The 16,119-nt window shown below is 40.1% G+C and overlaps 2 long non-coding RNA genes across 2 annotated transcripts in view; one reads left to right on the plus strand and one right to left on the minus strand.

Moving 5' to 3' along the window:
* Positions 1–13,780, minus strand: part of LOC122173929 (uncharacterized) — a 238,978-nt gene extending 225,198 nt beyond the window's left edge. The window contains exon 1 of the long non-coding RNA XR_010592696.1: positions 12,255–13,780. This is a non-coding gene — a long non-coding RNA (uncharacterized LOC122173929). The remainder of the gene's footprint in view (positions 1–12,254) is intronic.
* On the plus strand, positions 13,712–15,162 carry LOC135975697 (uncharacterized). The gene is made up of 3 exons (XR_010592697.1): positions 13,712–13,811; positions 14,213–14,298; positions 15,067–15,162. It is a non-coding gene; the product is annotated as an uncharacterized LOC135975697 (long non-coding RNA).
* The last annotated feature ends 957 nt before the right edge of the window (positions 15,163–16,119 follow it).

Here is a 16,119-nt window from a genome sequence, read left to right on the forward strand (position 1 = left end):
CCAAAGAAAGAGTGCAAGATATTTTTATTCTGCCTGAGGAGAGAAATGGCAGCATTTATTCAAAACCAGAGTAGCTCATTTAAAAAAAAAAAAGGTGTGTGTGGGGGGAAGAAAACCTCTGATATTGTCACTAAGCAGAAACATTCAACTCCTTTAGGTTTCTGAGGAAAAAATTGCGAGATTAAATCCATAACACAAGTATGGCTGCTGATACACACATAAGGCTGTAGCATTTAGACCTGGTATGAAGGTTTTCACCAAAACCCTTTTGAATAGAAACACCATGTTGTGGTTCCAAAAAACGCTACAAAAAATAAATTCCACCCTTCAGGTTTTAACTGAAATACTGTTAATGTTTGAATTTTCCTGGGGTTTCTCCCCTTTTAATTTTTCCATTTTCTCTGGAGACAAAGGGGAAAACCTAAAAATAAGTTGATAAAAATGAAAGAACAAAATATTTTGTTTCTTACACACTTTTTTCTGCAGAAGATATTTGCCATTTTTCTAGTCCTAGAAGCATGGACAGCCCTCCATGTTGCCCAAAAATGCTGAGTATTGTGAACAAGTTGGGACAGAATCTAGATCTCAACCGTTATGCCACCCTTTTAGAGATTTGAGTGAAGCAGTCTTTGTGCTCCTCAAGTACAAAGTGTAGGATTATGTCCTTCTGAGCTAGGCAAGGACAAGCTTGTGGGGTTGGTTCCTTGCACACATTCTTATGAAGGTGTGTGTCATCTAAATCATATCCCAGATTATTTTCATTTGCTTTGTGTTACTTTTATTGCACGTGAAGGTGGTGGCACACCCCCAGCCTGGCAGGAGTTTGCTGACCTGGACAGTTTTAAAATGAGTTAGTGATTCTGTTTGTTCTTTCCCTGACAAAACCTTTTGGAAATTAAGAAGTTTGTTGATATATTGGGGGGGGGGAACCCATAATTCCCTCTAACATTTGTTGCATGTTAACTTGATGTTTTACAAGCACATGCTGACATGAAAAGCAGAGGCAAAAGCTTAGAAGAGTTCAAATCCCAGTAGATTTGATGCAATTTGTTAGTATTTCTATGGCAGGAAAACAGGCGTTAGTTGCAGGTGGATGCACCAGGTGATGAAAAGCCCCGCATCTGCCTCACATGGACACTTAAAATCCTTGAGCAGAAGGTCTCTCTTTGTCTATTGTGCAGTGCACAGTACACATGCTGACTCCCTGCTGCTCGTGCTCCAGCCTAGAGGTGAATACATTTCAGTAGGGAAATCATTTCTGAATGTGTGGTAAATAGTGTCCCAATCCCTCTCCCTTTTGCAGTCATCTCCCAGTTGGTAAAGTGCTTTCTAATGAAGAGAAAACCAAAATAATTAGCATCTTTTGTGCATAGCACTCTGTATGCACCAGCCCCAGAAGTATTGAAATCCACATTTAACAGCTGGGGAAAACTAAAAATCAGATTAAGTGGGATTTGCCTCTGGACAAGGCATCAAGATTAAGACTCAAGGGGTGAAAGCCTGACTCCACTGAAGTTAAGGTAAATTTTGCTTTTGACTTCAATGGGGTCAGGATTGCATCCAAGATTTCTTGACAGAGGTATATGCTCATTCCTCTAGCGCAGGTTGCCTCTTTGCCCGTGGACAGAAGTTTATGCAAAAACTTTTTTATTCAATATTTTATATTTAAGGCCTTCATTAGGGATTTACAGCTCTACATGCTATAGCTAAATTAGAAAGCCTCTGGTTTAGAGAAACTGACTATCCCAGTCTACTCCATAACATAGCCCTCCAACCTGAATAAGGCCAAAACTAACCCTCTAACTTATTTACAAAGCAGTTTTCCAACAAACTCCAGCTCAACTCTCCTCCCACAGATTCGATGCTCCTAGGGTTCTTCCCCAAGGATTGTTTACATATCCCAAAAACCTCTTCAAAGGGCCTCTGCAACCTCCCTTGTATCTGAGGGATGGGGGTGGGGGGGAAATTAACCAACCTGCAAGTCCTTGGACTCACTTTGATTCTGGTGAGAAGTGCCAGGACCTGTGTGTTCACAAAGGCTCACCTGTTCTTTTCTTTTCCTTTCCTTTAGATGAACAGCAAGAAATAGAGCTGCTTACCAAAGATAACCTGCTTTGGGGACCAGGATGATTCTGGCTGGCACAAGGATTGTGAAGCAGAAGCGTGGTTTAAAGTCCTTTGCCCCAACCCTCCCTCCAAGTTTGTGCCAACAGATATAAAGAATCCAGTCTTACGTAATGCAAATCACTGAAGATCTGGTTTGTCACCAAACATTGATTGGTAGCTTGTCCCCCTGATTTTGTCAAGAGAAGGCAGGTACGAAGACCTCCTTTGCCTTGCCATCCCTGTGAACAGGAGTAATTTCATCCACACCCAATCATTATTAATAGACTTCTCAGCACTGTACAGCTTTAATGATGCATCATGAATTCAGTTTGAACAGAAAAATGTTTCCCAACATATAGACACTTTTCTACATTTGACCCCTATTGTGACCCTCAAATGTATTAAAGATGGCTTATGAAAGCAGTTTCTTATGGAGCATACACAAGTCTGAGTAAATGTCTATGTATACAGAGTATTTCAGGAGATGAAAATGGATGAACAAAATACACTCTATGGAAGAAGAAATAGAAAAAGGATTAGTAGCAACCTTTTAGCTATGAAGCTTCAGGATGCAGGAAAATTAAGGTTAGAGCAAAAATCCTGCAGAGTTAATATGTATGGAAAGATTAAAGAGGGGAGAGAATGGGAGTGAAAGAAAGGAGGGGAGCAGCTCCAAAAGGTCAAGATGCACACAGAAGAGATGAACACGGTATCAGAGAGTAGGAACCTTATGAGTAGAATCAAAGTTTAAGGCACCAAGGCTTGAAATAAACACAAGGAGTTTTGTATAATGGTTATTGGATTAAACTTGAGCCGTGATCTTCCTCTTGTGCACGGGAACGAGAAATGAATTTAAAACATTTTTACAGGAGAATGCTGAACTGTAGGTTTCCTTTTTCTCATTACTTAAGTGCCTATTGCTTTTGATCCTTTCCTTTATTTCTACTAGCTTTATTTGATGAAACAGTAGAATGAAAAGATCACTAAGAGGGTTTCCAGTGCTATTTTTTTTCCAAACCTATTTATAGTTTACATTACCAGAGAATAAATGCTCTTGCTTTTTGACTATTTGGATCCATATTTAATTACGGAGGGACATCAGTGTACTCAAGGAGGAGATTGACTACAGTGTGGAATAGTTATTGAAGAAAAATTATTGTAGATACTACCAGATATACAGTATAGAGCAATCCAGCACTCTGAGGGGAAGAAATTAAATGACAGTTAGTCTTCCATATCTAACTTTTATATGATAGAACCAGTTTAATATTTGGGAGCTATGTAGATTGTGTCAAGGCTGGGCCAGCTTTCATATAGGGTTAGGTTCTTTGAAGGAACAGTTTCTTACTTCTTGATTTTAGTGGTTCTCATTTTCATTACAAAGCTCTTTTTTATATAGACAGTCACAATGCTCTTCCACCAACTGAGAAAAACAGGAGGATGGCATTTTCCCAAAGTCATTTTCACTATTAATCCATAGATTAGAAAGAAAGTTATCTTAGAAGCAAAGTTACAGTACTTTCTTGAAGCCCTGTGGACCAATCCAACTCCCATGGAATTTGGCAGATAAAATTCCTTCTGAAGTCCAGAGGTGTCTATAAGGCTACAAATTCTGCCTCATCTGTGCCTGAGCTCCACCCATCCAGGAAGGTTGAAACACAAGGTTCTTCACCAAAGACAATATTATAAACTGATAAATGCAAGAAACTGATGCCTAAGTGTCCAGATATCAAAGTAAATGGGAAGATAAAAAACAAATAAATCAGGATTATATTATGTATCCTATTTCATAGAACTAGAAGGGACCCTGAAGGGTCATTGAGTCTGGCCCCCTGCCTTCACTAGCAGGACAAAGTACTTGATTTTGCCCCAGATCCCTAAGTGGACCCCTCAAGGATTGAGCTCACAATCCTGGGTTTAACAGGCCAATGCTCAAACCACTGAGCTCTCCCTCCCCCTTTTGTCATCTTAGAAGATTATATGAATGCTGCAAACACGAGTTCTAGTAATCATTTCTATCTCTGTGTTTACCTTCAGCAGCACGTTTGCAGCAAAAACAAATGCTTTATTCAAGTACTTAAGTTTTTTGATAATGTTCTGATTTATATGTATCTAACGACACTAGCACAAAGATGATCCCCTTTATGTTGGTGTAAAATGACAGTTCAAACTACTATTGGCCATATTCCTCTCAGGCATTTTGACCATTTTATATCTGGTGATTTTTGCAAAAGGACAAACATCAGCTGTGGATATACTGTTACAGTCAGGGCTCAGACATGTCAGTTACGTAATGTGGGGTAAGATGGCAATATATAAATCTAGTGCACTCTAGACAGGGTAGTCACTACATACAGACTCAACAGCTACGACAATGGGTGTGAAGATTTTAGGTCAGTAGCCCTTTTAATCTGCAGTCATGGATGCAAGTAGTTAGAAGAGCTTCCATCCTCCCTTGTTTAAAGCCTTTGATGGGATTGTTTAAACAACACAAACTTAAGTGTATTTTGTCAATAATGAAGACTGAAAATGTCCATGGTGTCCCAAAAAGGCCTTATTAGTCATTTCAGATCATGAGGACTTTTCATGTAGTTTTGGAAATACAGAAATGCTCACTATCATGTACAGAAACATGCAGCATCTCAGTGTCTGCCAACCAAGGTCCAGTAGATCAGAATATTATCCCAACCTTGTGTATGTGTAGTAATGAGATCAACAGAGAAGATTACTACATGACAGTCTGTCACCTTAATACAGCAGACCATAACTCCTTAGAAACCACGGCTGTCTAGAAGGTCAGAAATTGGAAGTCATCTTTAAAATTGGAAGTCAAATCCTACTGAGGAAAATAGAAAGGAACAAGCTTTGGCAAGTAAAGTGCAAAAACATAATTGGGCAGACAAAAAAAAAAGTTTGAAGAGCAACTAGCAAAAGACAAAAAAAATAGTATTCGTTTTTGTACATACATAAGAAGCAGGAAGTTTGTCAAACAATCAATGGTGCCACTGGATGATCAAGGTGCTAAAAGCACACTCCAGATAAAGCCATTGCAGAGAACCTAAGTGAATTCTTTGCATCAATCTTTACTACAGAGAATGTGAGGAATATTTCCATACCTAATCCATTCTTTTTAGGTGACAAATCTGAGTAACTGTCCCAGATTGGAGAAGAAGAAGTGGTTTTAGAACAGTAATAAGTCATCAGGACCAGATGGTATACACCCAAGAATTCTGAAGGAACTAAGATATGATATTACATACCACAGTCAGTAATTCTGTGATCTATCACTTAAATCAGCCTCTGTACCAAATGACTGGAGGATAGCTAACATAATGCTGATTTAAAAAAGAAAAGTTCAAGAGGTGATCCTGGCAATTACAGGCCATTAAGCCTAAATTCAATACCAGAAAAAAATTGGTCGAAGCTATGATAATTCTGTTCTTTACTAGACACATAAATGAACACAATGTGTCGGGGAAGAGTCAACATGGCTTTTGTAAAGTGAAATTATGCATCACCAATGTTATAATTCTCTGATGGTGTCAACAAGTATGTGCACAAGGGTGATCCAGCTGATAAAGTAGTGTACTTGGACTTTTAAAAGGACTTTGACAAGATCCCACACCAAAGCATCTTAAACACAGTAAAGCAGTCATGATATAAGAGGGAAGGTCCTATCATGGATCAGTAAGTTGTTAAAAGAAAGGAAATGAATGGTAGGAATAAATTATCAGTTTTCACACAATGAAAAGTAGTAAATAGTGAGGTCCCCCAAGGATCTGTACTGGGACCTGTACTGTTCAGCATATTCAGAAATGACCTGGAAAAGGGGGTAAACAGTGAAGTGACAAAGTTTGCAGATGATAGTTACTCAAGATAGTTAAGTCCAAAGCTGACTGAGAAGAGTTACAAAGGAATCTCACAAAACAGAGTGATTGGCCAATAAAAATCGCATATGACATTCAGTGTTGACAAGTGCAAAGTAATGCACATTTGGGGAAAAAATAATAATAATCCCAACTATACATATAAAATGGTGTGGTCTAAATGAGCTGTTACCACTGTGACACTCCGTACCCCAAAGCAGCACCCTAGCACTTCCCTGCATCCAACTCTGCCCCCATGCATCAGGCCCTGCCCCCATGCCTCTGACCCTGGCCTCACACATGGTGTCCCGGCTGCCGGCCCCTGCCCCGGGCTCTGCTCCTGGCCTCACACCCGCCCCCAGCTGTGGCCATAGCCTCAGCCCCCTTACTCCTGTCCAGGTCCCCCCCGGGAGACATTGCCCTGCTCCCAGCCACAGCTCTGGTGGAAGGCACGGACAAGGTAAGGGGGCTGGCTTTCAGCACCCCCACTACTAAAAATGCCTCTGCAGCATCTGACACTAGCCACTGCTGGAAGACAGGCTACTTGGCTAGATGGACTATTAGTATGACCCAGTATGGCCATTCTTATGTTCTATAAATCTGATGCAAGATCAGCTCCACCTAGTTTTACATTCAGCATATCAGAGTACTCAAATTGGGATACCTGTTGGGGGTGATATGAGAGGTATGAATATTGATATATCTTGGATAAACTTAACTGAATTTTGTGCACTTGGGGAAAAGTGTTTTTGCCTTACAAAGCTGATGTCAGTTTACAAAGATTGCATATCGTAGTGTAAACTATAAACTTCTCCTGGAAATAGAGATACACAACTGCTTGCAAAAGCTGTTAAACTCTGACAAAATAAGCACAAAAGAAAACAATGTAGTGGAAGGTGACAGACTTAGGTTCAAATATAAATGCAGATTTCTTTCATGGCCTGAATCTGGAATCTAATGGACACGTTTATATCATAAAACCACCACTACATAATTAGATACGACTGATCACAGATCTTAAGGTCAAAAAGAAGTTTGGCCTTTTGCAGATTAGGACTAAGATACAGTGAGAGAACTAATAGTGTATGTAAGGAAACCTTCATAACATAAGAGTGGGCAAATGTTATCAGTCTGCCTTTTACAGTCACTATGGAAATGTGCTCTTTATTTGCAACACATTTAAAAATGCACAGAGCTCATAAAAAAGCAAGTATGATTACAACCATGCATAACAAATTTGAGTTACCTTAAAGAGGGGGGTCGTTTTATGCTTGGCATTGCAAAATAAAGTGTTAACCTTCAACTTTGAAGGTTGTTGTCACTGCTAAAGACTTGGTGCTTGTATAGTCAAATTCTCTGAACTTAATACGTGACATTGCTGTTACCTTTCATTCTCTCTGTGGATTGTAAAGTACATTCTTAAGTTCCTCAGAGCTTTGAGACACAAAGTAACATTTCCCCTTCCACATTCAGGCCCTGACATCAATGAAGCCTATTATGTGTTGTTTATTTTGAAAATGAAAACTTACATTTAGAGGAGGTTTTGAAATGCCATCTTTCTGAGCACACGTATGCATTTAAAAATCAATAAAAATCCAACACCTTTCTTTTTTGCAATTCAATAGCAATAATATTAGAATTGCCTTTAAATGTCAAGGATGTTGGAAGAATTAAAGATAAAATTACGACAGCACTTCCCCTGTGAAATCGTTATTCTTTTAGTAATCTTGTAAACAAAAGCACTTATAAAATTCTGCTCATCTGTTATAAAAAGTACTTTATGACAAAGATGTCTCTGTGATAAGAATTAATTGAGGGAAGCCATCTGGTTTGAAAACGGACTTTTCTAAAGAACAAGTATATAGCAAATCTAAAGTATAAAAAGGCTTTGCACATTAAAGACATTACAATTTGAATTAAACATTATCCTAGTTTAATGTTGCTCTACATGTGTGGGTGCATCTATATTGTATTACTGGTGCTCGTGCAAGTTTGATAGTGGGGGTGGTCTTTCTTTAACTCAGGGCTGTATACCTAGCACTGAAGAACATAAATGTATCTGTGTTTGTATTTGCCGCTATATCTACAGCACATACAAAATCCATATTATAGTACTTTATACAACTATTAAAAGCAATGGAATGAATACCTTTGGCACTACATTTTCATAAGAAAAGCCACCTTGATTTCTTAATTTATACCCACAAAGGGCATAATTTAACTGACTTAATCAATGGCAGACAAATTGCATTTTAAGGATTAACTTTTCAAAAATAGCCTTGAGCTTTGCACCTACAAGTTGTAACTAAAATAAATTGTTGACATAAATGATGTTAGACAATTGTAATTGAATTTATGCAAGTATCTGTTCACAAACAGCCTGGCCATTAAACAGATGTATGATTTTTAAGTTGACTATGTCCATTTAACTTTCCAAGATCTTAACATATAACTAGACAGGTTTCACTATGACAGTGTAAAATATTTCCCAGCTAAGTCCCCAAACCTGCTGCAACCTATTCCATGCAGGCAGTCCCTGAGACTGCATAGATGCCTATGGTGGGGCTTTGCCTGGGGGTAAAGGGCTGCCCAGGTAGAAGTAATTGAACAATTGGAGTGGAAAAAAAATGGAGACGTGAAGGAATCATTGGCATGATTTGGCATCAGGCCCAGAGAAGATAGCCTTCTTCTATGATGCATCATTGGTAGGTGGTCATGTACAAGCTATTAAATCATATGGCCAGTAGTTAAAATTGAGTACATCATTCTCTTGATAAAAAGGGAAGAAAGCATTAGGTTGTAACAAACATTTCGAAAAATAATGTCAGTAGTATCATCCTCATCGCACTGACTCATCGCATGCAGAAGTCAAGGGTAGGTTTTATTTTTTTTTCTTCATTGGTCCAAATAGCTAATTTGTTTTTCCTTTTTTTTTGGCGGGGGGAAGAGTAGTCTCACTATTAGGTTATTACGTCTACCCCTCCACCAACTCCTGTCTCTTTTCATTGTCCTGCTGGCATCTACCCAATTGTTTTCCCAGTTAGGGGGTGAATGGGGAGGGTCACAGGGGCATGGCCCTCCCACTTTTCACCACAGGCCCTGCCTCATCTCCCCCCACCCCCAGATGCCCTGCCCCCTCTGGCCAAGCTGGCAGCTATAGCCTGTCTGGGTGGGAAGCCCGAGCAGCTGTGGGGTGCTGTGCTGTGGATCCTCCACCTGCCCAGGTTGGGGGGCTGAGAGCAGCTCCCGGCCTGTGTCCCCAACTCATGCTCCCCCCCCACACACACTAAGGACAGGTGCAGGGTCTGTGGCTCCACACAGCTGCACGTGTGGCTCTTACCATGGCTGGGCTGTGGCCCCCAGCTGGAGACGGGTCGGGGTAAGAGGCACTTGGGCAGCTGGGTGAAGCATCAGACACTCCCGCCCTGGGTGGGGAACCCTCAGGGCAGGGATACGGGCCAGGACCTGCTCTCAGCTCCCCCATCCTGGGCAGGTGGAGGGTCCATCCGCAGCTCCCAGCCCACTCCAGCTTTCAGCTTGGCAGGGACCTTGGGAAGAAGAGGAAGGGCAGGGATGGGGCCCTGCCCCCTCCACTTTTGGGAAGGCTTCGCTGCCCCTATTCCCAGTACAGAGCTGAAACTCACCCCCTCACCTCCCTTGGTTTGTGATTATTACTTTTTTGACAGACATACTCAATCCAGCTTATGGGCATTTTTCTTAGAGGGCATGGAATGATCAGACCACATTTGAAACTCATGCCAATTAAAAAAAGTATTCTACTTAATTACAGTCTATTGATCAATTAAGTTACTACTGATAACACTTTGCATTTCTACAGCACCTGCCTCTGGATGATCCCAAGGTGCTTTGCAAACACTAAAGCAGTGGTTTTCAGACTGTGGAGCACATCATTCATGCCTGCAGAGAGCTGAATGATTGCATGAACACGTGGGGAAAAAAATCAACCTAGAAATCACTCTGTGATTTCTCTATTTTCAGAGGTAACTAAATTCAGCAGGATTAACTTTTTAGAGACTTACCACATGACAATTGCTTGCATCTGTCGGACCACACTTAGGCCAGGGCTCCCCATTTCATTTGCATATTCGTATCCAGTGTTAGTCTCTGGGTTACATCAGACTATGACTACCACAATTGTCATTCAGCTCTAGTGAGTCTGATTCTGTTTCTAAAGTAGAACTCCCACTGAAAGCAATGGGCAGTCCAGGTATGGAGTGGTTGCTATTTGGGCCATAAATGTGTTGCTCATAAGGAGAGGAGAGGGAGATAAACAGCAAAACCCCCAATCTTACAAGGCAAATCTGTGCCATAATATTCTCCCAGCTATAAAGCTGCTCGAGCAGAGACAGATTGTGACTTGTCTTAATGAAGACTTGAAAAATATTCTGACTGGTATTTTCCAGGTTCTCCCATTCTATGTATATTTATTCTGAAATTATGGAAAGTAACTTTGAAGCAGCACGTGTGTGGAGAGCGACCCAACCAAGTTAAATGGAGAAGTATAATCATTTTGATATATTAGGTTTCAAAACACCATACCTTGGGCAATACCTCACCTAGAGGAGGTTACTGCACATTAATTTTGAGAGTGTTAGGATCTGCCCACCACTATTTCAGCAGCAAATGCCATGGCAATAAAGAATAATCACTGCAGTAGTCATGCTGCTCGAGTTAGAGCTCCATCAGACTTTCTATTATAAATTCCCTCACACACATGCGTGCCCACACACCCTGCTTTTTAGGTACTTGCAACTTGGTACTTTGAATTCGTATTGCGCCGCAACTTCACATGCAAGTTCAGACCCTAGGAGAAATATTTTAAAATAAATATCATTTGATTTGTTAGGTATGTCAACTGACAAGGAAAACCCAGAACTGCTGAAACAAAGGCCTGGTCTACACATAGTTTTTAAACTGATTTAATTATTTTGGTTAGAGTGAGATTTTTATATTGGTACAACCTTTAGTGTGGACAGTTATACCAGCGTATAGGAGTGTCACCAAATCTGCATTTTTGCCTCCCCTCTCCCCAAACAAAGAACGTTTTGTGCAAAAAAAATAAAATAAATAAATAAATTGCCGTGCTGTAATAGACAATATTGAATGAATAGAAGAAAGTGAATCAGCAACGAATTCGACTAAGAACAGTTCTTTCCCCCAAAAGTAAACAAAACTAACTAGTCAAAACCATGAAGATATACTTGTAAATGAGTGGGATTTGTTTACAGGGAGATAGACAATGTGTGCGTGGGGAAGGGAAGGAGGGAACTCACTTTGCTCTTCTAGTTTGGGCAATAAAATGTGAACATATTTGGGCTTATCCACACACAATTTTTGGAGTGATTTAACTATCCAAAGAAGCGGGCTGTAGTCCACGAAAGCTTATGCTCTAATAAATTTGTTAGTCTCTAAGGTGCCACAAGTACTCCTGTTCTTCTTTTTGCGGATACAGACTAACACGGCTGCTACTCTGAAACCTGTTAACTATGTTGGTTTAGAAAGCCCTAGTGTGGATCCTATATAAAAAGGTGTTTATATGGGTAGAGTGTGTTTCCCCTAAATTCGCAGGGATAAGCTAGCCTGTTAAACCATATTTATACCTCAGTTGCCAGTGGATGTCACAACAATCTCTCTCTCAAATGGTTAAGGTACCCAGCCAAACTAAAACAAACATAATTAGGGTTTCTATCTCAGAATTCATGCAAGAAAGGAAACGAGTTTCAGAAATACTTTGTAATTATAAGGGAAAGCCAAAGTGTCAACAAGTAAAGAGTACAAAAACTGGTAAGTTGCACCAAAATAGGAGAACAATATCATTACTGTATGAACAAGACTAATTTCAATGCAGAACTTGTCAGATCTAATATCATGAACTATAAAAAACCTGATGTAGGGAATCATGACCCTACACTGCCACACTATTCTTCTCCTACCCGAAGGAACCTAATTAATTAATTTCCACTGGAAAATGTTCTCCAGTTCTGTAATTAATAACGAGCAGCCACCACACTAATTCTCTGTTGTGGGAAGGGTGTGCAAGGTGATTAGTGAAGGCAAATTATAGCCTATTTTCCTCAGCTGCAATCAACTTTTTAAAATCAAGATAATGTCAAAATCTTTTTCATTTACATGTACCAAAACACAGCAAGCACTACAAAGACAGAATATATTTGCAAAATTCTTTGATAACTAAGCAGCCTAGTCAGTAAAAATAATTGTTTATAAAGGAACAATGTCTGTTAGGGTGCATTATAGACCTACCGGAACTCCAAGAATGAAGTCCTTCCTTTCTATATTAGTTACTGTGCTGGTCTTCTTGTGCTAAGGAAAAGATTAGAGGTGAAATCCTGGCACAATTTAAGTCAATTGGATTTTACCTTGGCACAGTAACAGAACTCCACATCCAGGAAATCCTACAGTTCAGCTGTTTATTTTTCATTGCATACAAGATAAGTTATTTGCTCATTACATTTTTATATTTACAACAGCAAGAATGACTTCTGAGTTGGGCAATTTCTGGCAGTTAATGACCAGCGATGTAGAGATCCACTAGTTTGTCATTAACTAGAATGAATGTCACTCTCTTGTGGGCCGATCCCGCTCCTTATGAAGTGGATGGGAGTTTAGTCACTGACTTCACTGGGAATAGCAGCAGGTATCTGTACAATTATTAAATACTCCCTCTTAGGGGACTACTAGTGTCATTAGCACTAAACCTGTCAGCAAGCAAATTCCCAGCTGGGAGAATGTGGGTGGTGTAGAAGGGTAGACTCACCTCTGAAGTACTCTTTTATGGGTGGGTGTAACATAACAGGCTCTTTCCTCTAGCATGCCCTGCCAACGTTTGCTCCAGTCCTGCAGTGGCCTCTCTTCTCAAAGTTCAGCCTTCTTGCCACGTCACTCTTTAGTTCCACCCCCTCTAGGGTAACAAAGTCCAACAGAAAAAGAGTCCATTGTCCTTACAAAAGGTCTTCAGTCCTGACCCTGGGTCCCATGGTCCTTATGTTCTTTTCTTGAGGATTATCGGACATACGTGTCCCCTTCTCAGGGGCCTCATGCCACGTTCCCCAGTGGCAGATAGGAGAACAATTCCTCCCACCTGTCAAACTGGGTTCCAGCACAGGGACCCTATAACTAGCAGCCAATGTCTTCTCCTTCAAACTCCTTGCTGCTGAATTCCTTTACTTTTTACTACTTTAGCATATCAGCAGGCCTTTCCAACGGCCTCTGAAAGTTCACCTTCTCACAGGGCCAGGACTCTTCAATAGAAACCTCTTAAGAAAAATCCCAAAGTAAAAGTACAAATAAAAATCCAATTCTTCGCTCCTCAGGCAGGATATTTGATTCAAATTGGTTCCTCAGTTGAACACCTGCCAGGGCACTCTTTGTCCAGAAGTCCAGTTCCTGCTTTTTTACCAGGGCTCCTCATCACCAGAGCTTTCTCTATACCAGTATCTTTTCTGTATCTCTTCTTACCCCCTCCCAGATGTTCCTACTCAAGAAAGAATCACTAAACTAACTCTCCCTAGTCTTTAATCTCTAAAAGTAACTGCAGAATTTCTCTAAGGAGCCCCCTACTTATCTGTACTTCTCTTCTTTATAATCAGCACTAGTTCCTTTCCCAGCTAATCTTCAGATTTTAGTAAGCCTGACTCTCTGCCCTCACCTCCAGGTGCAGCCAGGTAGCCTAATTGGCTGCTCAGGCCCATATTAATTCTATCAGAGCCAGGATGGGGCATATGCCCCATCACAGTGGATTCTGTTCTTTTTGCAATGCCAGAGATGTGCAAGATGGGTGTATCTGCCCCAGGGAGTCAGGTGACATAAGATATTCGAGTCAAATTTAGCCCTGGAATAAGCAGACACAATTCTCATTGAATTGAGTGGTAGTTGTACCTATTAACACCAGGTCTGAATTTGATCCATTGATTTTTACCTAAATTTCCCTAGAGCTTTGAGACTTCCTAATGTAAAGAATGAAAATGGCTCCTGAAAACACATAGTAAAATGCATATAAAACCAATTTTGCTACTGCAAAATTAGGAAGCCAGCTTTTTGCAAAACTGCTAATATAGTAAGGTGGAAAAAGCAAAACATAAGTTTTAGGAGTATAGTGTTAAAACTAGCTTTCCTTTTTTTTTCACATGGGTAGAAAGAGGGAGCAACTAGATATGACTTTTAAATAAGTCTTTAGCAATAATTCATTTTTTATACTACAGGTTTGTAGAAGAAAATGTGGTCTATTCAGCAACAGAGTGAATTACAATGAGGACACAATAATAACAAAACTAATTTTCATTTTGAGGTAAGAAAGTTTAGTTTCTATAAACTAGTTGTATTGAGTTCTAGGCATCTGACTCAAATATAGATTAGGAAGCATCATGCTGGAAAAGCACCTGCCTATGTGGTATTTTGCCAAGTTAATCCCCAAGGTTGGAACTGATTTTGTGTACCATTATTGAGTCAAATAAAAGTTGTTTAAATAATTCTACTTTGAGTTGGGTTGCTCCCCCCCCAATTATGTTCATAGCGAGGAAAGTCCAAGACTCTCATTTGCTGTTTCACATCCTGCTTACATAGAAAAGAAATATGAGGAAAGTGTTTAATGTATTTCAGCTTTTAATGCAATTTAGCAGCTGAAAATAATAAACGGAAGCCAGCAGTCTGTGTCCAATCAGCTCCTTAGGGACCAACAGCCAGTGCTCTGTGGACTGCAGTTTGGGAATCACTGGTCTAAAACATTTTGATCATAGGTTTTTTTTTTCTTCTGTAATTGATGTGGTATGCTGTACACAGAATACATGATGCTGTGGTATAGCACACAAAGGCACTCCTGTGGCATGCCCTCATGTCTTATCAATACAGACATCCCAAAATCATGCCAATAAAACCACCATACCACTCCTCACCATCCCCTATTAGAGTACACATACCATAAAGTATAAAGTACATACCTGCAAAATCATACCATTATAAACAAGGTTCTGAATTCTGTTCTGTCTCATAGGTATAAATCTATGGTGACTCTGTTCTAATCAATAATTTTTAATTAAATGTAATTCTGCTGTGTCAGGGGCCCTCCACACCTGCAGATCGAGGGGAAGGATTTGTGCCTACTGTCCTGGCATATTCAAGTTCCACTTCTGCAGAGAAGGGAGAATGAGAAAGGTAGAACCTGCCTTGAATTTCATTGAAAACTTTGAGTTTCTCTAAAACACATACTCCTTTCCTGCAAGACACGTAGCATTTTAAAGCTCCAGGACTTATTTTCCCCGCCTCCCAGTGCAGAAATCATTGGTAAATGTGCAATTCACATACCAAAAACACAGATAAAGGGTCTTTCATTTAATGATTTCAAGTTATTTCATAAAATGTAAAATTAAAGGACGGCTCCTATATAAGATGAAAGTCCTTGTAAACAGTCTGCCTTGATGGCATTCATGCAAAAGCCTCTTTTCATTGCCTTGTTTGTACACATTCTGAATATAGCAATACATCAACAAATGTTAAATATAAGGACTTCAAAATAAGAACAGCAGCGAGCTGTTTATTAGAGATTCAAACTTTGGCAAATAAACCCCTCCAGGCATCTCTTGGAAAAGCTTTCAGAATTACTTCTGTTTTCCTGCTTGGGATGAAAAGCTGCCTATTGGCTGCCAGTATTTGTATATTTTTATATTTGGACTATCTGTAGTTGATTCTGAAAGCCCAACTGGTTCAGGAGAGAACATATTGGTGTGCCCAGAACAAAGAAAACACATACTTTAAGTACTCACAGCCTTTTGTACCCTAACACAGAAATTTTCCTAAGGAAAGGAAGGGCCTAGACATTTTGTAAAGTTCACTTGTGTGTTTTGCTCCCACCAGGGACAGAAAGAAGTTGAGTTGGTCATGAAGAGAGTAGAGGCCTGGGCCTCTAACTTACAGAGTCCATGGATCCATGCCAAACCCTGTTATCCCAAAGCTTCCAGCTGGATTGTCTTCCCTCATTGATGATCCAAGGTGTCCACAACCAGCAGAGCTTTCTAAGAGACTTACTACCACGTTCAACCTACCCTTCTCTAGCTACTCAGCAAAAGCCATAGAAAACATCCTATACTTACAGCAACACTGATTTCCAGCATAA

The sequence above is a fragment of the Chrysemys picta genome, chromosome 14 (genome assembly GCF_011386835.1).
Source record: "Chrysemys picta bellii isolate R12L10 chromosome 14, ASM1138683v2, whole genome shotgun sequence".
Lineage (NCBI taxonomy): Eukaryota > Metazoa > Chordata > Testudines > Emydidae > Chrysemys > Chrysemys picta.